The 27,487-nt window shown below is 40.2% G+C and overlaps 1 long non-coding RNA gene and 1 pseudogene across 2 annotated transcripts; both read right to left on the bottom strand.

Moving 5' to 3' along the window:
- Positions 1-10,102: 10,102 nt before the first annotated feature.
- On the bottom strand, positions 10,103-11,130 carry LOC311051060. Its single transcript, XR_014601372.1, has 3 exons — positions 11,071-11,130; positions 10,323-10,398; positions 10,103-10,180 (listed from the first exon to the last, which is right to left on the bottom strand). It is a non-coding gene; the product is annotated as an uncharacterized lncRNA (long non-coding RNA).
- Positions 11,131-11,635: 505 nt separating this feature from the next.
- On the bottom strand, positions 11,636-27,054 carry LOC311050096 (dynactin subunit 1-like; annotated as a pseudogene). Its single transcript has 14 exons — positions 26,879-27,054; positions 26,610-26,620; positions 26,247-26,325; positions 25,457-25,609; positions 24,627-24,737; positions 23,760-23,953; positions 23,180-23,299; positions 22,598-22,750; positions 21,682-21,842; positions 20,977-21,145; positions 20,627-20,695; positions 19,544-19,756; positions 16,439-16,489; positions 11,636-11,857 (listed from the first exon to the last, which is right to left on the bottom strand). The product of its transcript is annotated as a dynactin subunit 1-like (transcript).
- Between the last annotated feature and the right edge of the window lie 433 nt (positions 27,055-27,487).

Raw genomic sequence — 27,487 nt, 5'->3', positions numbered from 1 at the left:
TCGGTAGTGACACCATGGTGTCACTACCGAAACGGAAAAAAAATTACCAAGTCCAGAGCTCGATGAATGTTAGGGACCAAAAAAAAAGTCACTACCAATCAACTTTAAATTGCCTGAAACGTACTCCTAACAGGTTTTTGGGGGAACAATGTTTTTTTCGTTTCGGTAGTGACACCATTGTGTCACTACCGAAACGGAAAAAAAATTACTAAGTCCAGAGCTTGATGAATGTTAGGGACCAAAAAAAAAGTCACTACCAATCAACTTTAAATTGCCTGAAACGTACTCCTAACAGGTTTTTGGGGGAACAATTTTTTTTTCGTTTCGGTAGTGACACAATGGTGTCACTACCGAAACGGGAAAAAAAATTACCAAGTCCAGAGCTCGATGAATGTTAGGGACCAAAAAAAGAAGTCACTACCAATCAACTTTAAATTGCCTGAAACGTACTCCTAACAGGTTTTTGGGGGAACAATTTTTTTTTCGTTTCGGTAGTGACACCATTGTGTCACTACCGAAACGGAAAAAAAATGACTAAGTCCAGAGCTCGATGAATGTTAGGGACCAAAAAAAGAAGTCACTACCAATCAACTTTAAATTGCCTGAAACGTACTCCTAACAGGTTTTTGGGAGAACAATTTTTTTTTCGTTTCGGTAGTGACACAATGGTGTCACTACCGAAACGGAAAAAAAATTACCAAGTCCAGAGCTCGATGAATGTTAGGGACCAAAAAAATTTTTTTTTTTCGTCACCAATTTTTTCGTCACCAATTTTTTTTTGTCACTACCGAAACGGAAAAAAAAAATCACAAAAAAAGTCACTACCAATCCACTTGAAATTGCCTGAAACGTACTCCTAACAGGTTTTTGGGGGAACAATTTTTTTTTCGTCACTACCAATTTTTTTTTCATCACCAATTTTTTCGTCACCAAATTTTTTTTCGTCACTACCGAAACGAAAAAAACATTTCACAAAAAAAGTCACTACCAATCCACTTGAAATTGCCTGAAACGTACTCCTAACAGGTCTTTGGGGGAACATTTTTTTTTTCGTCACTACCAATTTTTTTTTCGTCACCAATTTTTTCGTCACCAATTTTTTTTCCGTCACTACCGAAACGGAAAAAAAAAGTCACAAAAAAAGTCACTACCAATCCACCTGTAATTTGCTGAAACGTACTCCTAACAGGTTTTTGGAGGAACAAAATTCACAAAAAAAGTCACTACCAATCCACTTGAAATTGCCTGAAACGTACTCCTAACAGGTTTTTGGGGGAACATTTTTTTTCGTCACTACCAATTTTTTTTTCATCACCAATTTTTTCGTCATAATTTTTTTTTCGTCACTACCGAAACGGAAAAAAAAAATCACAAAAGAAGTCACTACCAATCCACTTGAAATTGCCTGAAACATACTCCTAACAGGTTTTTGGGGGAACATTTTTTTTTCCGTCACTACCAATTTTTTTTGTCACCAATTTTTTCGTCACCAATTTTTTTTTCGTCACTACCGAAACGGAAAAAAAAAATCACAAAAAAAGTCACTACCAATCCACTTGAAATTGCCTGAAACGTACTCCTAACAGGTTTTTGGGGGAACATTTTTTTTTCGTCACTACCAATTTTTTTTTCATCACCAATTTTTTCGTCATAATTTTTTTTTCGTCACTACCGAAACGGAAAAAAAAATTCACAAAAAAAGTCACTACCAATCCACTTGAAATTGCCTGAAACGTACTCCTAACAGGTTTTTGGGGGAACATTTTTTTTTCCGTCACTACCAATTTTTTTTTCATCACCAATTTTTTTTTCGTCACTACCGAAACGGAAAAAAAAAGTCACAAAAAAAGTCACTACCAATCCACTTGAAATTGCCTGAAACGTACTCCTAACAGGTTTTTGGGGGAACAATTTTTTTTTCGTCACTACCAACTTTTTTTTCGTCACCAATTTTTTCGTCACCAATTTTTTTTCGTCACTACCGAAACGGAAAAAGAAATTCACAAAAAAAGTCACTACCAATCAACTCTAAATTGCCTGAAACATACTCCTAACAGGTTTTTGGGGGGACGATTTTGGCCTCCACAATTAGTGATTTTTTCGGATTTAACTTTCGTTTCGGTAGTGACAAACTTTCGTTTCGGTAGTGACACAATGGTGAAAAAATATATTTACTAAGTCCAGAGCTCGATGAATGTTAGGGACCAAAAAGAGTCACTACAAAGTACTACCAATCAACTCTAAATTGCCTGAAACGTACTCCTAACAGGTTTTTGGGGGGACGATTTTGGCCTCCACACTTAGTAATTTTTTCGGATTTAACTTTCGTTTCTGTGGTGACCAACTTTCGTTTCGGTAGTTTGATTACAAAATGTAAGTTGTGTAAAAAATAATCTGACTATACTAAATTGTTATTTGTTTGTTTAAGTCAGGCTATACTCTACTCAGAGTCATAAGTACATGTAAACTGATATAAAACTGCTGTCATGTGCAGTTGGGGTGAAGAAACACAACCATTTCACTCCTAATAATACCTATTTGATTTGACATCCTGACTTGCTGCTGTAGCTGAGGCTTGAATCTGTTACCTGCGGCTCACTAGTCAGTGACTCTATCCATTCACCTACAGCTGTTTCCTTGGAATCTGTGGTTCTGAAACCTTTTGTTGTCAACCCCCCAAATTGACATGTATTTGGGCAGTGGACCCCAATGTGAAAAGATGTAGTGTCAGGGCCCCCCATGAAAAAGATTTATATTTATGCTGTAACACATTTTTTTTAAAGTTATTTGTCTTGTTTGTTGTTCAAGTCAAAGCACCAGGAAGGCTGTACTTGTCAGCCATCTGTTAGCTCAATGGGTTGAGACGCAGTATTCATGATCCAGAGGCCATGAGTTCAAATCCCATTGATGTCTTTCCTATGATTCTTTCCTTTGCAGACTGGCTTCCAGAAGATCAAGTGAAAACTACCATGAAGGCTATTTTTGTCATCCAACTGTTAGCTCAATGGGTTGAGACGCAGTATACATGATCCAGAGGCCATGAGTTCAAATCCCATTGATGTCTTTCCTATGATTCTTTCCTTTGCAGACTGGCTTCCAGAAGATCAACTGAAAACTACCAGGAAGGCTGTACTTGTCAGCCATCTGTTAGCTCAATGGGTTGAGACGCAGTATTCATGATCCAGAGGCCATGAGTTCAAATCCCATTGATGTCTTTCCTATGATTCTTTCCTTTGCAGACTGGCTTCCAGAAGATCAACTGAAAAGTACCAGGAAGGCTATATTTGTCATCCAACTGTTAGCTCAATGGGTTGAGACGCAGTATACATGATCCAGAGGCCATGAGTTCAAATCCCATTGATGTCTTTCCTATGATTCTTTCCTTTGCAGACTGGCTTCCAGAAGATCAACTGAAAACTACCAGGAAGGCTGTACTTGTCAGCCATCTGTTAGCTCAATGGGTTGAGACGCAGTATACATGATCCGGAGGCCATGAGTTCAAATCCCACTGGTGTCTTTACTGTGATGCTTTCCTTTGCAGACTGGCTTCCAGAAGATCAACTGAAAACTACCAGGAAGGCTGTACTTGTCAGCCATCTGTTAACTCAATGGGTTGAGACGCAGTATACATGATCCAGAGGCCATGAGTTCAAATCCCACTGGTGTCTTTACTGTGATGCTTCCCTTTGCAGACTAACTTCTAGAAAAACAAGTTAAAACCACCAGAAAACCTGTAACTCTCAGCCAACAGCATAGCTCAACTGGTAGAGCGTCTGTCCAATAACATGACTTGACTTAACTTGAGTGGGTTCGATTCCCACTCGAGTCAAGTGTCCCCGGTAACTTGGGGCAACGGATAAATTGACTGATATCCTTAGTGATGCTTCCCTTTGCAGACTAACTTCTAGAAAAACAAGTTAAAACCACCAGGAAACCTGTAACTCTCAGCCAACAGCTTAGCCCAACTGGTAGAGCGTCTGTCCAATAACATGACTTGACTTGACTTGAGTGGGTTCGATTCCCACTCGAGTCAAGTGTCCCCGGTAACTTGGGGCAACGGATAAATTGACTGATATCCTTAGTGATGCTTCCCTTTGCAGACTAACTTCTAGAAAAACAAGTTAAAACCACCAGGAAACCTGTAACTCTCAGCCTACAGCATAGCTCAACTGGTAGAGCGTCTGTCCAATAACATGACTTGACTTGGTTCGATTCCCACTCGAGTCAAGTGTCCCCGGTAACTTGGGGCAACGGATAAATTGACTGATATCCTCAATTCCAGATTCGGTTTCAGTTACTAAGGTGGTGACTGGATTTGAACCAGGACACTCCTACAAGTTATTCTACGGATATCAGTCAATTTATCCATTGCCCCAAGTTACTGGGGACACTTGCCTCGAGTGGGAATCGAACCCACTCAAGTCAAGTCAAGTCATGTTATTGGACAGACGCTCTACCAGTTGAGCTAAGCTTTTGGCTGAGAGTCACAGGTTTCCTGGTGGTTTTAACTTGTTTTTCTAGAAGTTATTCTGCAAAGGGAAGCATCACAAAGAATATCAGTCAATTTATCCGTTGCCTCAAGTTACCGGGGACACTTGACTCGAGTGGGAATCGAACCCACTCAAGTCAAGTCAAGTCATTGGACAGACGCTCTACCAGTTGAGCTATGCTGTTGGCTGAGAGTTACAGGTTTTCTGGTGGTTTTAACTTGTTTTTCTAGAAGTTAGTCTGCAAAGGGAAGCATCACAGTAAAGACACCAGTGGGATTTGAACTCATGGCCTCTGGATCATGTATACTGCGTCTCAACCCATTGAGTTAACAGATGGCTGACAAGTACAGCCTTCCTGGTAGTTTTCAGTTGATCTTCTGGAAGCCAGTCTGCAAAGGAAAGAATCATAGGAAAGACATAAATGGGATTTGAACTCATGGCCTCTGGATCATGAATACTGCGTCTCAACCCATTGAGCTAACAGATGGCTGACAAGTACAGCCTTCCTGGTAGTTTTCAGTTGATCTTCTGGAAGCCAGTCTGCAAAGGAAAGAATCATAGGAAAGACATCAATGGGATTTGAACTCATGGCCTCTGGATCATGTATACTGCGTCTCAACCCATTGAGTTAACAGTTGGATGACAAATATAGCCTTGCTGGTAGTTTTCAGTTGATCTTCTGGAAGCCAGTCTGCAAAGGAAAGAATCATAGGAAAGACATCAATGGTATTTGAACTCATGGCCTCTGGATCATGAATACTGCGTCTCAACCCATTGAGCTAACAGATGGCTGACAAGTACAGCCTTCCTGGTGCTTTGACTTGAACATCAAACAAGACAAATAACTTTAAAAAAATGTGTTAAAGCATAAATATAAATCTTTTTCATGGGGGGCCCTGACACTACATCTTTTCACATTGGGGTCCACTGCCCAAATACATGTCAATTTGGGGGGTTGACAAGAAAACGTTTCAGAACCACAGATTCCAAGGAAACAGCTGTAGGTGAATGGATAGAGTCACTGACTAGTGAGCCGCAGGTAACAGGTTCAAGCCTCAGCTACAGCAGCAAGTCAGGATGTCAAATCAAATAGGTATTATTAGGAGTGAAATGGTTGTGTTTCTTCATCCCAACTGCACATGACATCAGTTTACATGTACGTTATTTTCAGTGATGAAGACAAACCGCACAGACGTTCACTGTACTTTAGTACATTTTGTAAACTTATGACTCTGAGTAGAGTATAGCCTGACTTAAACAAACAAATAACAACTTAGTATAGTCAGATTATTTTTTACACAACTTACATTTTGTAATCAAACTACCGAAACGAAAGTTGGTCACCACCGAAACGAAAGTTAAATCCGAAATAATCACTAAGTGTGGAGGCCAAAATCGTCCCCCCAAAAACCTGTTAGGAGTACGTTTCAGGCAATTTAGAGTTGATTGGTAGTACTTTGTAGTGACTTTTTTGGTCCCTAACACCACAAATGGTTTACATACTCTTTACGAATGTCTTACGCATCATTTGCTTAACATGAATGATAATTCTAGTAATTGTTTGGTGTCTGCATTCATGAAAGCCAGGTAGTTTGCAACAGGTAAGGAGAAAGTCCACATTAACAGACAGTCATAAATGATGAACTGTCTTCACTTTACTGTAGGGCACATAATAACATGTACAAAGGATTTATAGATATTTTAGGAATGTTTTACAAAGCATGTTAAACATGAACAAACACATTAACAGACAGTTGTAAATGATGAACTGTCTTCACTTTACTATAGGGCACATAATAACATGTACTAAGGATTTATAGATACTTTAGGAATGTTTAACAAAGCATAATGGTAAACATGAACAAGCTACCAATAGCTTGTATATATTATGTAACATCAGTTACAAATGATTTAATAATCATTTACAGATGTATTATACATGGCTTATTCATGAATAGTTACTAATACCTTTATAGATGATTTGTAACCGTAGTTATAAAGGTTTTAGTAATCATTTACGAATGTCAATAAACAGGTTGTTAATGATTTGTTAATAGTCTACAAACTGCTTATAAACGTTTATAAATGCTTTAGAATGGGTCGTTACAAATGATTTAATAATCTTTTACAGATGTATATAAATGGCTTATTCATGAATAGTTCACTACTTACTAATACTTTACAAATGATTTGTAACTGTAGTTATAAAGGTTTTAGTAATCATTTACGAATGTTGTTAGTGATTTGTTAATAGTTTACAAACTACTTATAAACGTTTATAAATGCTTTATAACGGGTCATTATTGTAAAGTGCTACCGACAGTTGTGTATGAACTTGGGGTCCTTGACATGGAAATGTTTGAGAACCACTGCAATATACAGTATATAGCTGATAGCTGCACTGATAGCTGTAGTGCGGCTGAGTCCAGAGAAGGCTTTTTCTGCGATGTTAAAGAGCACTTTCTTCTTCTCCAGCGTACAGCTGGACACTACCAGCAAACTGGAATTACTGGAAACACCAGGAGACACACAGCACACATCTCAAAAGAGTGCTACCACATTTTCAACCACAAATGTAAGTTATTCAGTCTCTAAAATTCAGTCCCTTACATATCTTATTTACCTTTTGGCTAATATGTCATGGAATCACACACATCACTCTTTTATAATTTGTTGTACGATGTTGCTTGTAGAAATGTATGCTAATTTTACTACTTTCTTTTTTATTTGTGAAAATGCGTGAATTATTATTATTAGGACTTTTATTTCTATAAAATAATAATTGATTCTTATTTTTGCCAGCCCAAAATACGGATGCCAGGGTTAATTAGGTTAAAAATAGTTTTGGGTGGGGCGCCCGTTGGCCTAGCGGTCCAGGCGCATACCATATATAGGCTCTAATACAGTCTGACAGAGTGTCGCGAGTTTGAATCCCAGTCCCGACAACCTTTGCTGCATGTCATTCCCCATCTCTCTCTCCCTGTTTCCTGTCTCGCTCTACTATACACTGTCAATAAAGCCCACAAATATTCCCAATTCATTTTTTATAATAAAAGTTTTTTGCATTAATGTCGATGTTCAAGTGTGTGCAAGTAGTGAAGAAATACTAAAGTAAACATGATTTACGATACTACTGGCTCCCTCCCCAACACCCCTCACCTGAGGGTGTCCTCTGAGATGGTCTGTAGGACACTGGTATCCAGGGAACACAGGTTGGGTCCCTTGACACAACTGAGCTCTGCACTGCCAAGACTGTTGCCCGCCTTAGTCAGATACTTGGAAATGATGGCCTTGGCCTTGATGGCGACAAAAAATGTGTTAGTGCCATATACATGTACTGCACACATTTACGAACACACATGCAAAAACGTGTAAATATAATCACAACGCATTATGTTTTCTCACTTCTACACTGATTACACTGCCTGCCAGCCAGCCAGACAGACAGACAGACAGACAAACAGACAGACGCTCTACCTCCTGAGCCACTGCCGCCCCATGCATTTTTGTCAATAACACCATCAATCAATGAAAGATCATTTGTATACTTACCAGAGCTGAATCCCACTCCCCATCTGAAGAGTCCATTAAAGAACACAGTGTGTCAATCTGTGTGATGTTCCACATGCTGATGTCATCAGTAGTGGCGTTGCGAGACGCAGGCCCCAGCTCCTGGACTTTCTCTTCTGGGATGAACGACTCACTGACATAGGCCTGACGTTGTGGATAGAGACATATTAGTGGATAGAGACATATTAGACGGGACACCAGATCAGAAATGCAACTGGAATCACTTTATTTGCGATACCTGTTCATTCATGCAATACATTTACAAGACTTTTATCTTGGTGGTAATGTGGTCAGACAATATTAAATATTATGGTAAAAGGACAACAGCCTCACATGCAAGAATACAATGCAAAATACATTGGAAACAGACTTTCCAAATGTCTTCATGAAGTTATCATTTAATTGGATGAAATACGCCAGGCGCACAAGAAAATACCAATTGTTGACCACGGGGTTGTTGGCGGGCAATATTTATATATAATATATTTTTTTTTACATTCATGGTGTAGCCCCTTTAAAATGTAAGCCATTTAACATCATCACAACACACTCACATGACTTGGTAGACATCACAGGGTGGATAAAAGTCCATGCATTATAATAATAATAATAATTATTATAATTACTATTATATTTTGCTGTACGTTTTTTAAGCTGTCATAAGACGCTCTACAGATGAGGTTACCTCTCTAGTGAGCAGAACCAGGTGGTGCAGGAACTCAGGAAAGTCTCCTTGAGACTGTGTCAGATGGTCAAACACTGCATGGATGATGACGTCTTTCTCTGGAGGAGTAGGCACCAGCAGCATCTCTGCAGTCTGCTTCGGAGTCAGGAGGTGTAGAATCTGGACACGTTTAAGACAAGAGACAGACAGACAGGACATTATGGGAGAGGGCAGGATATGAGATTTAACCACTGAAGCCCTATTTTATACGTAATCGAATTATAATGTCACACTCGCAAATCAGCTATTACGTTTTTGAAAATCTTGCAATCCTGTGATGACATGCCCAAAATATACGCCAGGTTGAAAGGTTATTAAGTTACTGAAATTGTAGTGTCAAGTACAAACAATCAAATCAATGTTTTCAGTAAAAATGTTCAGATTATCCACACTCACTCCAGAGAAGTCACGGTTGAGGTCATAGAAGTCTGTGATGGGGGCGAACATGGAGAAGAATCCAAAGTTCTCCTCCAGCCATTCTGCACTATGGCTGGATGAGGAGACACACTGAGGATCTGAAGATAAATACACAAGTCAGTGTAGGCTATAATAGTATAGTATTAGAATAGAGTAATGTTTTACTCAAAAATGTACCCTGAAAGCAACAGAAATTCCTGTACATCTGCAGACAAATGGTCCTCTGAGCTTGTCTCTAGCTATGGCTACTTGGTTCACTTACCGGACGTGTTGTGATGTAGCAAGAAGGAATGGATGAAGTGTTCGTACATCACTGGGCTGTGGTTGTGATCAGGATCCATGAGACGCATATGATGACTCAGGTCTTTTACTCTGGACCCAGCAATGCAAAGAAATGTATCATTATTCCGGGACTATTTTGTGTATTTCGACTATAAGTGTTTTCCAAACGTAGGGTCTTACTCTTGACCCATTTTTGGGTCACAGACCAGGTTTTATGAATTAAAGTAAGGTAAAGTTTTTTAAATCAACAGATTTTCAGAAATTAAAGAAAAGGAAAAGGAATACAAAAGATTTTCAGAAGATTTTAAGAAATACATTTTTTAAATATGCATACTTTATAATTCATAATGATTTTTCTTAAAAGTTTAGGTCCCAGGAAGTCACCAAATGTATCTTTCAGGTCTCAAGCTGAAAATGTTTGGGAAACAGTTATGTTCTAGAGAAGATAGCATTCCCTTTATAAACGGGACAACTCACAGGGCTTGGTAAACAGGACAGGTGAAGTTCTTAAAGCTGAGGCAGTCGAGGAGGCTTATGGGAACTGTAGGCAGCAGAGGCAGCAGTTTGATCTGGAACCACATCCTGATGAAGTCTGGGTCCTCCAGGTTCTCCTGGGTATCATCGACTCTGACATAGTGAGGTTGCTACGGGCAGCACAGTGCATGAAACGGGCCACATTTTCCACTGCGTTGGTAAGCTGGTAGAAGAGATGGGGAGAAGGATAATGGATGTACAGGCATGACTTTCCTATCCGACGACATCTAGAATAGAATTTGGAATCCTTTGTGTAATACATTTAAATTAAAGAAATTCAGAAACAATTAATAAAGCCTTCTCACGCCACATGATCTTTCTTCAAGGGTGATGCTGCAAGTGTCCTGGACCTCAGTGGTGTCATTGCCCATGTCCAAATAGCTGTTCAACAAGCAAGCACAATAATCAGCATCATATTCATAGATAATGGACAGTGGACGAAACAAGGGACTTACAAAGGACATAACCTGCAATATTTCTGGATGGCCACCAGAGGGTGCCCAGAGGCTGACCTTTGTTATCACTCCAAAAGCAGGACATTGTTGACCTTTGTCTTGTTAGGTTCACTATCACAAAGTGACAAATTCCTTGCGTCGGTTTGTATTTAAGTTCCCTTTAATAATTTTAACTTTGTTCAGCCACCTACCCTGTGTTCACATCTTAGTAAAGGGCTTGTGTTTGTCTTTCCTTTTGTAATCTTTGTGTCCTGCCTTGCTTAGGTCACTTGTTTAAGGTTACAATCAACAATTCCAGTTATTACTCACTCAATATTTGCTATCTCGCATGTAATATTCAAAGAAACGTTTTGAGTTAATCCATAAATAAACGTTGCCCTTTTGTTGATTTCCATTATTTTGTGTTGTGTTGTGTTGAATGTGAAAGGAAACAGAAGTCCACTAACACCACCGGCACTCTTAATTAAACTAGTTCGGCTCATCCAGGAAAATCTGTGACTTTGGTCAAGACTAGCCTGCACAACATAATTGGAAAGACATGGACGCTGGACTGTACATGCATCTACTCACTGTATGAAAGAATATGAATTGTACTTACAACACTTGGTGGAAGGCATACTTGATTTGGTCAGGGAGTTGCCCATGGGGTAAGAATCTCTGTAATAGTGGCGGTACAACATGGTTGAACCAATCCTCCACATTTGTCACATCAAACTCTTCCATTGGTTGGGCTATGGACGTATCATGTGGCGTGTACATGCCAGCCAGCTCAGCTAGGGTCCAGTTCAGCAGGGTCTGGGTCAGAGTCATGCTTCCGATCTCGGATACATTTCTCTGGAGAGCAACAGATAGATAGGAATGTCAGGGTCATGTCAGGTTAGCAGATGTAATATGCATAACCATAATAAACTAGTCATATAAAAACAAGTAATTGGCTTCTCATATATGCATATAGTATATGTATGTACGCTGTATGTACCTCACGTGTGAGAGACACAAACTCACTGACGAGGCTCCCAACAGGTCTGAAAGCTCCCATCAACCCATTCACCACCTGCAAGTGTTTCAAAAAGAACAAAATAATATTGTTTAAGGTTATGAAGATTACCATCAACAATCTGGTAAAAGTTTAATTGGATGAAAGAAATGTATAATATTTAAAGCTATGCACCCTCTCTGAAGCTATTCTGTGGTGGTGGTGGTGGTGAGTAGGGGCTATGTGAGGTGTATGTGTATCCGGGGGTGGAGGTGGGGGTGGGCCCAGGACCACCGGTCATCAAGCTGTGGAAGATCAGGCTGAGGGTCCCGTTGTCCAGGCCTGCAACCTCAGGCCTCAGTAGCAGCTCAGCCTTCTGTTCTGGAGACAGCAGGTGAAGAACCTCCAACTGCAACCCGGAAGACACGGAGAGAAGGAAGGTCAATTCATAGACAGTGTAGGGGAAGTTACTTTTAATTATTACACATGACTTTCAATTAAAAGTAATCATCGTCTTCACTTGGACCACAATAACAAAGGGTGGGTGTAAAAAATGTATCTGTCACCCCCCAGACGTTACGTTTCGCGTCCGGAGGAGCAAGCCGTTAATTCAAACTATACCGTTGACGTTTAATTGTTTTGTTTTGTTTTAGTTTTTTTTATCCCAAGAGAACAGTCGAATAATGACAGTTACAAAAATATAAGCCTGTATTTGGCCTCCCAAAAGATGCATAACAAAGAGGCATCAAATAGAACAAATAGACCAATTCCAATATTCATTTTGTGAACGTGAACACAGCTTCTGAACCATTCCTTAGCTCCATGGTTACTGAACTAAATATTGGACCCTATCGTCACAAGACACACAATATGTACAAGATTTTCATACGAAAATGGAACATTCGTGGTAAAATACGAACATTCGTGGTAAAATATATACCATATAAATAAAAGGCCCTGTTACAATGTTGTGCAGAAACAGGAGCACATCTAGCATAAGACTGAACTAGAATTTTCACAATTCAGGGAAATTGCAAAGTGTGGTTGCGCCGACGCAGAGTTCTGGGTTGCGGCCATGGGGGTCCAAGGAATCCATCGTCACATAGTTCACAGTCCAGTCTCCAGTGGTGTTGAAGATCTCAAAATAAATTATTGTTAAAGCAAACTTGCCTTTTTTTGTTTACCTTATTGTTCTGATCTGAGATATTGAGAGGAGACAATACCCTGTGTATATAGAGTAAATGGCATATCTGCTATTTGCAAACAAGTTGTAAATACTCAGAAGACATTTCACGTTTTCCATATATTATGATGTCATGTTTTGTGAGTATAAGATTCAGCACTTATTTTCCCCCAGCCTGATGATAGATATTAAATACCTTGTAATGTACTTGGGAATGTCTCACCATATAATACATGTGGAACCATTACGATACATGTCGACCTGGCTAGTAGCTGGGTTGAAGCCATACCATTTTGTATATTGTAAAATAGATACTCCCCAGCATATCAGGCACATCAATGTTACTGAATGGCGTCAATACCACAATGAAAAACTTTTGTTTAGCCTACATTGTGACAGACTTGTCATCACCAGGCAGGAGTTTTGGTTAAGCTCTAATGTCCCTGTAGATTGCTTCACAGTTTTACACACAGTAGAGGGATTGAAGTCCATTTTGTCCAGCAGGCAGAGATTATAGTCTGACAACACTTTCAATTACAAGCTTTGACTCTTGCATGGATCAAACCGTTAAGTGGATAAGTTGGTCAAATAAATTAAAACACCAGATTGTAGAAGGCAAAAATTATTGTCAGTTAAACAAAAAACTTTTGTGTATTATGTTCATATGTGTATGGGCTTAGGTATTAAGAGATGTTACATTCCAAAGTTTCACTTTTTGTTCAGCTTTAGTAGTGAAGAACCCTTCTGATTATGAATAGTAATTCCAAAAAACAACAACACACATCTGTATTCATTGTAAATGTTAAATACATGCAACTAAATACATTACCAAACATATAGATTCACTTTTCAACCACATGGTAAAAAGAATAATAAGTAGAGACAAAGCAGAGCAGATATAGTTTAAAGTATTTATTAACACAATTGTATTATTGGTACCTTTACTGTAAGCAACACCATCAATATATTTGGTATAATGTCCTATCAATTATTGTTATTATAGTTGTTGTTATTATGATTATATATGTAATAATAGTATGGTTATATTTTATGATTCTATATATAGGTTAATTATAGTTATTATTGATAATTATACAATTATATAGTATGGTAACTATTACAATGCCTGTAAACAGTTTATTATTGACAGATATATTGTTGATGCTATAATGATTATTATTACTACTATTACTGTTATTATCCAAAATTATATTCTAACTTTTAAGTAAATTCAATATTTTCCAGGGTGAAGCAAAAAACCCGCCTCCTATTTCAGCCAATTTAGGAGTGCACGGGGAAAAAAATTCTTGCACCGACCCATTTGTTAAAAAAGGGGATCAAGCAAGCTCCTGGTAAATATATTAATATATTATTAAACAACATGTAACATTCTGAAAAAATAGGTACAAATTGTAGGGCTGCAACTATATTGATTAAGTTAATTATCTCAAAGTGTATTTTGTAGATATCTAATTTTGTATTTATCAATGAATCAATGTGTAACATTTTCCATAATTATTTTGGGATTACATTTATTAGTTTAATTAGGAAATTAAGTCCTATTTTAATAAGTGTATATTGGCTGTTTGAATAAAATTACATTTTTTGTCAAAATGAATTAAAAAATAATTTAGTCCTAATAAGTGTTACAGTCTTACAGCCCTAAAAACAAATGGTGAGTTAAACATTTACAACATGCACATGTAAATATAAGGTAGTGGGTCATGAAAAGGCAGTATACAATCCAAAATAGTTTGTTATGCATTTGTTAGAATTGATTATTTCATGTGTGAGTTTGTTATTAAATTCAGGGATGGCCAATATTGTGTTATAGAAATTGGGTACTACCGGTTCACGAGCCACAACATAAATGGAATGCAATTATCTTAGAAATATGACAATTATTCACAAAGAACATTCCTGAAAAGTAGAAAAAGGTTAAAGGCAAAAAAACATGTCAGTGCTGGACGGCTTCTGAAAAAAAGGGAAACAAGTGTTAGTGTTCTTTTCAAACAAATGCTTCACAATCAATAGTTATGAAAAAAGACAAAACAATGCTACAATATGAATAATACTGTGATTTATGCCTTGATTTCATGGATTTATTTTTGTTTTTGTGGCATTCCTAAGACAATAATTTGATGACCGTGTGTATTTCCGGTAGGAGACACAAATAATCTACTTTGTGTCTCCTACCGGATACATTAGCTGGTAGGAGACGGGAATCAAATTATTGGCTTAGGAATGCGACAAAAACAAAAAATAATCCATGGATTCAAGGCTTCATAGGGTGTGCAATTGATAGAAAATAAGTAATTTTTTGGGTGAACTCCTCCTTTAAACACTGGCCCTGGAATGACCCAAAGACACGTAGGCACACAGAAGTGAGCATGTTTGTATGCCAGGTACTTATTAAAGCATACTTTCAAATGGAAACGAATATACTAAATAATACATTGCATCCACGACGTGAAAACACAGCAACTATACCAGTTAACTACACCACTGTACCAGTATGCAAACACAGTCTTACTTAAGTAGGGGTGCGACTGCTATTATACTGCTTCTGGGTGAATACAGTAACTGCCTTTAAAACTAAATTGTGATTTTGAGAGACCAATTTCATCCAATCAGGAGAGAGAACTCATACAGGACACATCCTATACAATCAAGTTGTTGATTATGGTTGGATGAAATTGCCAACACACCCTTAATTTTCTGTTTAAAAAGGACCTGCAGAGACAGGCTGTTCCCTGTTACTAAACAAACACAAAGCAATGATGGCTATCAGCATATAGCTTTCTATAAACTGGACAATAGCAAAGAAACAGTGCCAAGATCCATCTTGAAAACTGTCATATTGTGCTGAAATATTGGCCACATATGGATAACCACACCTCTAATCACCCCCCTATTATCACCTTTCAGTCAGCTGACTCGTCCACGCCTTTATCTCCTCCAGGCTGGATTACTGCAATGCACTACTCATCGGGATCCCTAACAAGAGCCTCCAAAGGCTCCAATACATCCAAAACAGCGCTGATAGGGTCCTGATGAGAGTGCGAAAATATGACCATATCACACCCACCCTCCGCTCACTTCACTGGCTCCCCATCTCCTTCAGGACCGAATACAAGATTTCCCTTCTCACCCATCAGTGCATTTACGGCAACCCCCCCCCCCCCCCCCCCCCCCACCTCAAAGAACTCCTCACCCCAAAACCTGCCACCCGAAGCCTCCGCTCCAACAACACCAACCTTCTTGTCGTGCCTGACACCAACCTCCGCACCATGGGCGACCGGGCATTCTGCCACACAGCCCCATGTCTGTGGAATGCCCTCCCAGACCACCTGAGAGCGCCACAGTCCACTGATGCTTTTAAAAATTGACTAAAAACCTACCTTTTAAAAAAAGCATTTTTCTAATTTTTCATGGACTTTGTTTGTTTTTCGTATTGAGTTATAATTTCTAAAAGTTGGCCCTTTAGTTTAGCCTGGTTGGGTCTATTGTAATTGTTTTGTTGCCTATGCTGTTTTTATGCTCTGTTTTTAATCTGTAGCACTCTGACATCCGTGAGAATGTAAAGTGCGTTATAAATAAAATGTATTATTATTATTATTATTATTAGCTGACAACTATAGAAAATGTAAGCAACATATACTTGTCACCTGAATACCAGTGGTTCTCAAACTACTGTAATGTCAAAGAGCTTCCATTTTTAAGCCTATGCATTAAACCACAGACCCCCACAACCTAGTATTTGACCCCAAGACAATGTCAATAAGCCAACATTAGATAGTTACACACCTTGCAGTAGGCCTGGGATGGTGTGTCTGTCACCTGGGTCCGCAGCAGGCGCTGTAAAAAAAAGAAATACAATATTTTAGACACAAAGCTATGAAAGTACATGCATATCAATAGACAATAGCAGATCTACAAGCTGACAAGTGTCCAACAAGCTGACAAGTGAGCTTGTAAGCCTACAAGCTCACAACATGTTGCATTTTGAGCTTGTAGATCTGCCATTTTCAAATAGCCAAAGTTTAAATGGGGCTGAAGTGGTTAATGTACCCTATGTTTTTTTAAACAATAACCAAAATCTACAAAGTAACTAAAGTTTTCTAACAATTGTAGTGGATTAAAAGTACAATATTTGCCTCTGAGCTGTAGTGGATAGAAGTACAAGTACAGTATTTTTCTATGCAAACTGATACAGTAAAAATCACTGTTTTTGCTGGCAGCAGTGGCACACTATTACACTGTTCATATGGCAGTCAAAGAGTTAAGCTACAGAGTATATATATTGGCAATGCCTCCTTAAAAACGGACAATGGACTGACCACAAGAAAATGTCCATATGCTAACATTAGATAGTTAGATCTAAAAGGTTTTGATTTGCACATGTGTCATGTTATGTTAAACAAACCTTGCAGTAGTGCAGTCTGGGACGGTCCCCTCAGTCCACAGCTGTGTTGGCCAAGATATCAGATCCGGTGTACAGCCACGCCACAGCTGAAAATGTCAAGCAAAAATACTGTATTTTAGACACAAATATATATTTGTCACTATATAAATATAGTGACAATAGCAGATCTACAAGCTCACAAGTTATCTACAAGCTGACAAGTGAGCTTGTCGATCGGCTATTTAAAATAAGGCAACAAGTTTACAGTGAGCTTGTAGATCTGCTATTTTCCAAACATTAAACTCACAGTGAGCTTGTAGATATGGAGAGAAGGAGAGAAGGGGAGAGGAGAGGAGGGGAGGGGATATATATCTGTATTTTTGAATAGTCAAAGTGTAAAATAATGCTTTTTAGCTCAAATGAAAAAGTGACACAGACGCTTCCTCAGGTCTTAGTGGGTTAATGCAAGGCAGTTGAAGAGCCACATACATACATACATACAGCCACATATACAATGGCCTCACGACACTGGGTTTCTGTGGTTAGCTGGTTTTCCTCACAGACGGGAGCTCTGTCGCCAGCATTTGGACCACCTGTAACAGTGTAGAAACCACATATACTGCTGCAATACTTTCCAGTGATATGCATTTACTATAAGGATCCATCTTCACAGTTGCTAGACAGTGGACTGGGGGAAACATGACATGTTGCATCTTCCTGTGTGTGTGTGTGTGTGTGTGTGTGTGTGTGTGTGTGTGTGAACATGTGACTTCAGCCTTAAATTCTAGCTACAATCAAAATCACACACCCGTCAGTGGCTGAACATTTCAGCTCTTTTCTTGTCCCTCTGATGCTTCTTTTTGAAGTGATTTCACTCGCCATGCCAGAAACCCACTCCCATCTACTGGATTGTAATACTGTTCCTAAAACACAAGAAGAAAAGAGGGGGGGAAAGTGTCATTTGGTTTTAATGAGCATGTGTAAATGTGCGTTAGACTGGTGTTTTATGTACTTACATAGCCCAAATATCCCTGGGGATCGGCCAGGTATGGGAATAAGGCAGTGATGCCCTTTGCATAGTCCTCTTTAACCCTGCAAGGCCCAGATTCTTTTCAAGTTGTGATGATTCCTGGCTCTGTGGGGGGTATTTATATGCAAATATCCTGGCCAATGGCATTGTAAGACTAAACAATAGGACCCAATGAGGATTTAGAGGTGAAAAAAAATAAAAAACAACAGAAAAGAAAAATGATTTAAACTCATTTCTTTATAAAACATACATGTGATCGTGCGATCACACTGGGCCTTGCAGGGTTAACACGCCTTGAAGGACTCGTCCTACAGTACACACACACACACACACACACACACACACACACACACACACACACGTATGAGATCCAAACAAAAGTATTGCTGTGCCGCTGCCTTCTGCAAAAAGGAGGATTTTGGCCTGCACCAAGTACAACCAAAATTGTGTATTGGGTGCATAATTTTTAGATGACAACATACCCATGTTCACTTGCCATGTGTGCAACCAATATCTTCACCATGTCGCGTCTTCTGGTATCCGTTAGGCTTTTTGTCCGAGCATACTCGGTAAGGATCCTCTTTCCGCCAGGTCTGTCCTTCAGATTTTTTTCAACCATCTAAGTGGAAGTAAAAAAAGGGAGGGGAAACACAGGGATAGACAGTAATATTTTAAAGCACTGGTCAGGGTTCCCACACATTTTTACCTGGTCATTTTCAAAACTTTTCCATAACTTTTTCACCCTATTTCCAGGCCTATATCAATCGTATGGTGGCAATAATGAGGCTCTTACTCCATCAATGCCCCAAGACAGACCTCGAGCAAAGGCGTCACGCGACAGAACAGATCTACAAGCTAACAACGTTTGTTCTTAGCTTGTAGATGTATTATTTTTGTTACGTGATGTTCTGTATAATAGGCAGCTCTCACGCAGCACTGCATTTTACCATGTTACATATTTCATGAAATGTCAGACATGTTTTTTATGAACAAAATCAATAGCCAAAAACTATGTATATCCAAACATCTTCCAAAACATTTGATGAATTCCAAACATTTTCCAGGCCTGGCAGACAGTTTTTCTCATTTCAAAATATATCCAGGAAATTCATGACCGTGGGAATCCTGTTATTAACTGTAAAAGTACATAAAGAAATACATTCCCGGTTGTCAGGGGCAAACACTCTAAGAGAAGTTGTCAAACAACATTTACCTGTATGTGGAATGGTCATTGTGAAAAATATATCAGTGAAAGATTATATCAAAAAGTAGCTTTTTTTTAAATTGAAAACATATTTTACAGGGTGGATTGGGGTTCATAGAGATGAAGAATTGACCCCAGAGATGAATTGCACCAAATGGGGGTCTGTGCCCTAGTGCACATAAGAATTAGGGGGGGGGGGGGGGGCGGGTCCTTGAAATTCAAAGGTTTGAGAATCACTGACCCGTACAGACAGTAGAATGGGTGTATGTGTACCTGTGGTCCAAATATGACAGCGGCGGGTGCTCCCATCACGTCCGTTCCGGGCATGCGGCGACGGATCTTCTTCCAGAACTGTCTGATGTCGGAGCAGGAGGTGTCCAGGTCCTTCAGCAGGATGCAGAGGCTGGAGCTCTCCTGACCGGCGGTCAGGAAGGCCCGCAGGCGAGCCGACTCCACTGCCACACAGTCCAGGCCACTCTGGATGAACTGAGACACACCCATGGATTAAAGCAAAATACAATCTCACGACTGAAAAAGGTTTGTATGACCAAGTCGTAATGTGTGATTTGTGAAACAGTCGCAGGCGCATTGAGAGCATAGGTGCGCAACATGATGCCATAGAAGACATGCTGGCTTCTATGGAATACAAATGACTGAAATCAGTTGTGGCGAGAACTTGAATCAATGCACACCAGGCACTTATTCTCTCTCTCCATTCCCCTGTATCTCAGGGGCGCCCACCCTCTAGAGCCTGGTTCTGCCCAAGGTTTCTTCCCAATAACCACGTGAACCCTATTCTGGGGCAAACATTTGATGACAATGTATTTCAGTGTAGAGCGAAAACAGGAGTGGATCTAGAATAGAGTTCTTGGGAATCCAGTCAACTAAGTATAGGGTTTAAGTGGTTAAAAGGAGAGTTTTTTCCTTGCCACTGTTGCCAAATGTTCTCTCAGGGGGGGAAACGTTGGGTCTCTGCTCTATATGTAAACTGTCTTGAGACAATTTGTTAAATTTGACTATAGTGCCAAATCACAACAGAATTAAAAAAAAAACACCAAATTACAAAATAAACTTCCTTAGTCTTATTTTGTTAGATCTGTTTGTCTTCACAGTTGCACCGTACGTAGCTTGCTTTCGGCTTTAACGGGCAGGGGTGTGACCGCATTAAAGGTGCAGCAGACAGCAGCAAACGGTAACCGCCTTCCATTCCGACATCTCGCCACTCCGACTAGTGGCTTCCGCGTGCGGTTAGGGTTAGGTATAGGGTTCGTTAACGTCGGAAAGGCGACATGTAACCCAGCAAACACCAACAAAAAATAAATAAAGACAAAATAAAATCACAAGGCGTTGAAATACCTTGATGTGGTCAGCCAGCTGCACGGTGCAGTCCTCTGTGAGCTCCGCCAGGTGGATGCTGTACAGATGCTGGAGGACACAACAGTAGTGAGTTACTTACAGACAAGTAACAAGCATGAATACGTTGAATGCGTATTAATGCAGACCGGACACATGCACAGTTTTTCCATGGAGAGAGACACACACACACACACACACACACACACACACACACACACACACACACACACACACACACACACACACACACACACACACACACACACACACACACACACACACACACACACACAAATGTGTGCATGTTTTACATGCTAGATGGCAGCCTAGAGGTCCTGTATTGTTGTTACCTGGTAGTATTTGATGGCCTTGGTGAGTGGCTCCACTTGAATGGTCTCATCCAGCTGGTCTTTGTGCAGCAGGTCGATGAAGTAGTCCAGAGAGCGCTCGTGGACGCTCATTTCAGAGTACAGCGTGCCCATCCTCTTAAACACCTCCACACTGCAGCCACTCATAGCCCTGGATGAGAGGAGGACATGACAATGGAAGGACAGATAATGTTAGAAGTGGCGAGAGTGGAGAGACCGATAACGTTAAGGTTTTTGTGATACACAGGACGCTCAAAAGTAATGCATTAAGTGTGTTTTCAAACCAGTAGTGCGTTTGCTTTGTTCAGATTCAGGGACCAATATGATACATACAATGTTGCACTTTCCCTTGCAGCAAAAATAGCAGATTGTTGTGAGCTTGTAGAATTGCTAGTTTCACTATTCGTCATACGGTATGACGGTAAGTATGTAGGGCTTAAGTAGTTAACAGAGGACAAAACTTATAAACGAAATACGAGCGAGAAAAGTTGTCTCTCATTGGACTGATTTTTTATTGAAGATGTTCAATACATTGGGAATAAAGGTGTTCAGTTCTAGATAGCAACATGGAGCATTACCAGAATCTTTTAATTTATTTGGAATCTTGTTATAAAGTTTTAGCATGGTGGGTATATTCTCCAATGACAACATTCCCAATTTAGTCTCTCATGTGCGATAGTCACTCACTGTTCATACTTGTGCAGAGTGGCCTGCAGCAGGCCCAGGGAGTAGATCAGTCCTGAGGCGAAGCTGAGCTGCTCTCCACGGGATCCCCTCATCGCGGTTCCCTGCAGGGGGTCACCGTTCAGGTCAAACTTCTCCTGGGCCTGCTTGCTGATCAACTCCGCCTGCAGGGGAAATGACACACGGACATGTTGGGAACAGGTGGTAAGCAGAGCCTGAGCGATACATCGGTTGGCTGATATATGGCCATTGTTTTACTTATTTGTCGACATCAGTATTGTAATTATGCAGCAGATGTGTCCAAATGTTTTACCACTTTCAACAGAGTATCCCTACTACCTATTTGGGCATGTCATTTTAACACATTGGCTGCCAAGAACGCAGATCTGCGTTCATTTGCGCAAAAGCCCGTTGGCTGCCAAGGACGCAGATCTGCGTTCTTTCAAAAAAAAAAAATTTTCAAAATAAAAGTTTTTTTTTTTTTTTTTTTTAAACCCAAAGACCAAGGAGATATGATTTACCGAAGATTTAGACTCCCATCCACTTCCTTGTACCTTAAAACTTAAAAATGATGCATCTCGGCTCCTAAGTGCTTTTTTTTCTCATTGAAAAAGTCTGGCAGCCTACTGTAGGTAAAAATTAAAAAAGCTGGCAGCCAATGAGTTAAGTGAACATTAACAAACGTTTTCAAAACAATAACAAAAATAGTCGATCTACAAGCTCACGACACATTGTGAGATTGTAGATAGGCTATTTCTGAAAATGTATGAACAGGGCTTATGTTGTTAAACACATTAAAATACTTTTTTTTTACAAAAGATCGGTCAAACATTAGTGGTCTAGGACTCTCCAAAATCAGGATCGACCCATGTGGCATTGGTCAGACTATTTTTTTCGTTTTTTTGCAGATCACACACACCTTGCAGATGAGCCTTGGAATGAGCAGCAGCACCAGAATACAGTCGTGGTCTCCTCCATGGCGGAGGAAGGACTCAGGCATGAAGGCGGTGAGGAGGGACACCTGGCGGTTAGCCTGGCCCACCTCCATCTTCCTCAGTTCCATCTCGATGGCCTGGAAGACACACAGTCAAGGTTGGGTATAGAAGTTAGGAACCATATCCAAACTGCCAGGTACCCATGAAAATGAAGGAATCGGAATTGATAAATATCGTAATAATTTTAGGATCCAGAAATGATTATCCTAATTTTATGATATGAGCGGTTACTATTCATTACTCTTCTTAAACTTTTATTAATGTAAAACTTTTAAACTAAATGTCCATTGATGCCATTAACAAGAATTATGATCACGTAAGCCTAGTGCTCAGTTAAACTGGATACAACCTTTTCCAATCCATTTCTTTCCAGTATGGCTTGGCTTGAGTTTTGTGGTAGTGGTACCAAAGTGTCACTTTAGACATTTTATTGTCATTGGATTGATTCAAATCCCCATCAACTCCCAATCAGATTCCTAGCATTCTGACATTCGTCTCAGCCGTACCTTGGCATAAGCTTTGGTCTCTGCAAACTTTATCTTGAAATCAAACATCTCTGCAGGAGGATGCAGCAGGACCTGCTCAGCGTTGGCATTCTGCTGGTTGGTCAGCTCTCTGTTGGTCTCCTGGTGCACAGGGAAAAGCACACACAGACAGCAGTGAGCAATGTGCATTTACTGACGACCTACTGATAATCATAGCAGCTCACTTCTCATTCCTGTGTGTGTGTGTGTGTGTGTGTGTGTGTGTGTGTGTGTGTGTGTGTGTGTGTGTGTGTGTGTGTGTGTGTGTGTTTATGAATATACTTGAGGGCCACGTGTCCCCATAAGTATAGTAGAAATTGACCTTGTGAAGGCCATTTTCCTGGACACCACAAGAGAATTTGTTAACAAAGACTTTTAGAGCCAAGGTTACAATTAGGAAAAGATTCAGGTTGGGGTCAGAATTAGGATTTAGAGTTAGGTTCAGGGTTACAAACGGCAAAAAAACTCATGGGGGAAAAAATGCATTTAAAACGAAAATCCATCCTAAAATGTTGCGGTAAGTATAGTAGTACAACGTGTATGTGTGTAGTGATCTATGCACCTGCAGGCTGGCAGTGAGCTCTCTGTACTTGTTGATGGTCTGCTGGTAATCGGCCATGGTCTCCTGGGCAGCCTCAACTCTCTCTTGTGGGCCTCGCGGACCTTTCCCCCGCTCATGTCCAGCTGCTCTCTCAGCTCCATCTCAGTCTCCCTGCCGTTCTCCTGGAGCTCGTCGTTCATGTCATTAATGGCCTCCTGTTGGGAGGACAGAAGAGGGGACTGACCGTCATGTGTGGTAGTATATACATTGTAAGGCGTAGAACAAAGCCAAATGCAGTGGTGGAAGGAGTACTCAAATCTTTTTACTTAAATAAAATTATCAATAATACAATGTAGGAAAACTGTTACAAGCTAAAGTCTGGTATTCAAAATTTACTTGGGTAAAACTACAAAAGTAGTGGCATCAAAATGTACTTAAGGGATAGTTCACGCCCAAAATGACGTTTTCTATCGATTACTCACCGGCAGCGGTTCTGTATGGAGACACAAAGAATCTCCTTTGTGTCTCCATACGGAACCGCTGCCGGTCATCAAATTATTGGCTTAGGAATGCGACGGAAAGTTATTTTCGGGGTAAACTATTCCTTTAAAATACCAAAAGTAAAAGTATTCCTTATGCAGAATGTCCCATTTTAAGTTTTCAAAATGTATACCGGTACAAATCTTTTGTAAATAGCAGATCTACAAGCTCACAACGTGTCACTTCGTGCCACGCTGCAAGCTTGTACAACAATTTGGGGGTCCTTGACATGAAAAGGTTTGAGAACCACTGAGAGGGCGTTTGTAAAATGGGCCTCAGGTCTTAATGGGCTATGAAACAAAACACTGATTGCATGCAAGTCGGGGTGAAGAACACAGGTGCACTGACCAGGTCAGTGACCGTCTCTCTCAGCTCCCGGACTTTCTCCTCCAGGTCCAGGTTCCTCTCCGTCAGGGTCTCCACCATCTCCACTGACCCCAGCGCAGCCGCAGCATCCACCTGTGACACACACACACACAATCCTTACAAGAGGCACATGGTTTGAAAGTCAGGTACAATTATCCATATCCATTTAAATGTCACTTCACCCCATCCCATTCACTAATATCTGCAAATTTGACAGAATGACATTCATATCTGCAAAGGAAACCTGTTTAACCCAGATGGTTTGCCTCTTACAATTTTTCATCACTTTGTATTGTGTTTCTTTTGCTGTGCTTTTGTTCTTTTAAACATTCTATTTTTTTGACAATATCAGCATCAGCAAATACAATATTTAACCACTTTCATTCAACGTCCCGTCCCAATTTTGGGCATGTAAGTGAGAATTTTAGGGCTTAAGTGGTTAAATAAAATTAAGTTCATGTGTATTGCATACTTAGCTGTTTGATTGTTCATTGTATAATTAAAGTGTGTAAAATGTATTATTAAAGTAGTTTAGATATGGTGAAATAGTAAACTAGAACATGTTACCCCTTAAAAACGGGAAAGGATCTGTGTCATTTTAGATTTTATCTGCCATTTTTTAACATTTTTGAAAGATCTTGGAAAAACTACTGGTTTAGAAGGCAGGTCTTAACGATAAAGAGCATTAGCAGTCATCTTTTTAAAGAAAAAGATGAAATCATCTTCATTTTAAGCATGTGGTTCATATCCTATACAGGGGAAGACAGTACCCCCTCTTCAAAATGATAGTGATTCGCTCTAACTGTCCGTACCTGTTCTTTCAGCTCATCGATAGTTGCCTCGGCTAGTCCTCTTGGAGTTTCTCCTTCTGGCTCCTCACAGTGTCCAGCTCCACGTTCTTCTTCTCCGTCTGCTTCTGCAGCTTCACGTGCTCCTGCTTCTCTGACGAGGACAGGTCACGCGTCCTGTGAACATAACAGGGGGGTTAACAACTTACAATTAGAGATGTAACCGATACCATTTTTTCCCTTACCGATCCCCATAACTTGCGCATCTCATTTAAACAAATCTAGGACAGTGGTTCTCAAAGTGGGGTTCAGGGACCATCTGGGTTCCTTGAGGGGGTTCCAAATAGACCCTTACAGGTCTTATAGTATATCATTTGTGCACTCTCAGGTAAATAGTACAAGTAAGAGTATAAAACAGTCGTGCAACATCAATTGAGGAAATCAAAATATGAATGAAATACCATGTAATTTATGTGGTATCGGAATGGCATCCTCGCCAATACAGATACCAGCCTTTTAGGCAGTATCGGCAGCTTTTCCGATACAAGTATCGGTACAAATCTGCTTACAATTTAACAGGGAGGCAATGCCATAACCAGACTATGTCTTGTTATTGTAAAAGTACAATGTGCGTGTGTCCGAGGCAGCAGAGGACACCTACATATCATTTAAGTCAAGTGGTTTATTTTTAAACCACTTGCTTTTGTGGATAATGGTTATTATGACTATCATGCTGTTGTCAAGTCATTCCTGATTGGAAACCATTTGGGTCAACTGCTGTTGTTTTTAAACAGATGTACACATTTTGACTGACCTGACCAAGGCCTCCTTCAGCCTGCCCTTCTGCTCCTCCAACTGTTTGACATGGTAGCTGGAGGCCGTGCCGTCTGTACCTGGAGGGACAGCATGATGAGAGGTGGGAGAGAAAGATACACACAGGGAGATAGGGTTGATAGAGAGAGTGGCGTAGAGAGAGGAGTCAGAGAGAGAGAAAGAATGAGAGAGACAGCAAGGAACCATTGGACAGAGAGACAGGGGTGGATGGGAGAGAAAGAGAGACAGATACAAACCATTAAGAAACACGTGTACATAGATTTTTGAGCAGTGATTATCAACCTTTATCATTTTGAGGACCCCCAGTTTGTTTTGCATGAGGTCGTGGACCTTCATTTCATACGATTCTCATCTCTGGGAGCCCAATCTACATGGCAAGGCATCAGTCTGAGTGTGTAAATGGAACCAAATGGACCACTACGGGTCCATTTGGTTCCCGCTATAGACTCTGAGTTAAAGACCCCCCCCAAGGACCCCTTCAAGTTCCTCAGTCTGGTCCTACAGGCCACTACATTTGGTGGCCAAGTATATTTAAGGGAATTGGAATGGAATTGCTTTAAACACAGAAACACGAGGAGACAAAGAGATGTTGAGCTCTCTCAGATGCCTCACCTGTCTTTAGCGACTTCTTTCTTCTCCTTCTCCTTTTCCTCTTCCTTGCCCTTGTCTTTGTCCTGGTCAGTGATGATGTCCGACACCAGTTTGAGGGCACGTTCTGTGATGGACACAATCTTCTGGATAGCTTGGAGTTCATCCTCTGAGGGATAAATGGCTGCATGCTTGGTCATTACGCAGCGATCGTCTGAAGAGTCGGGGCGACGAGGCGGGTAAAAGAGAAATGGTGGAAAGAAAACTATTCATTCACAGGACAAGAAAGGAATCGCAATGAGGTTTCAATTTAGTTCATGTAAGAGTATTCCAAAGAGTTACTATTCTCAGTAGGCAATTCTGTAACCAATTACTTTTTAATGACAAAGACATAGTTCTGCAAAAAGGACAATTTAACAATATAATGTATACTCACAAAAATAACTGATCTACAAGCTAACAATGTGTCGTGATGCGACGTGTTAGCATGTAGATCAGTTATTTTTGGCAAGCAACACCCAAGTGAACTGTCAGAATACCTCTTCAACGTAGTCGTGACCAACAGGCTGCACGTCGTTCTGCAGTGCAGCTAGCGCCGCCGCAGACAGCCAATCAGAGATATCATTCTTGGTC

The sequence above is a fragment of the Gymnoscopelus microlampas genome (assembly GCF_963454915.1).
Source record: "Gymnoscopelus microlampas genome assembly, chromosome: 8".
NCBI lineage: Eukaryota > Metazoa > Chordata > Actinopteri > Myctophiformes > Myctophidae > Gymnoscopelus > Gymnoscopelus microlampas.
Note: the sequence above shows the minus strand (reverse complement) of the source record. Positions and strands in the feature narration are given on the sequence as shown.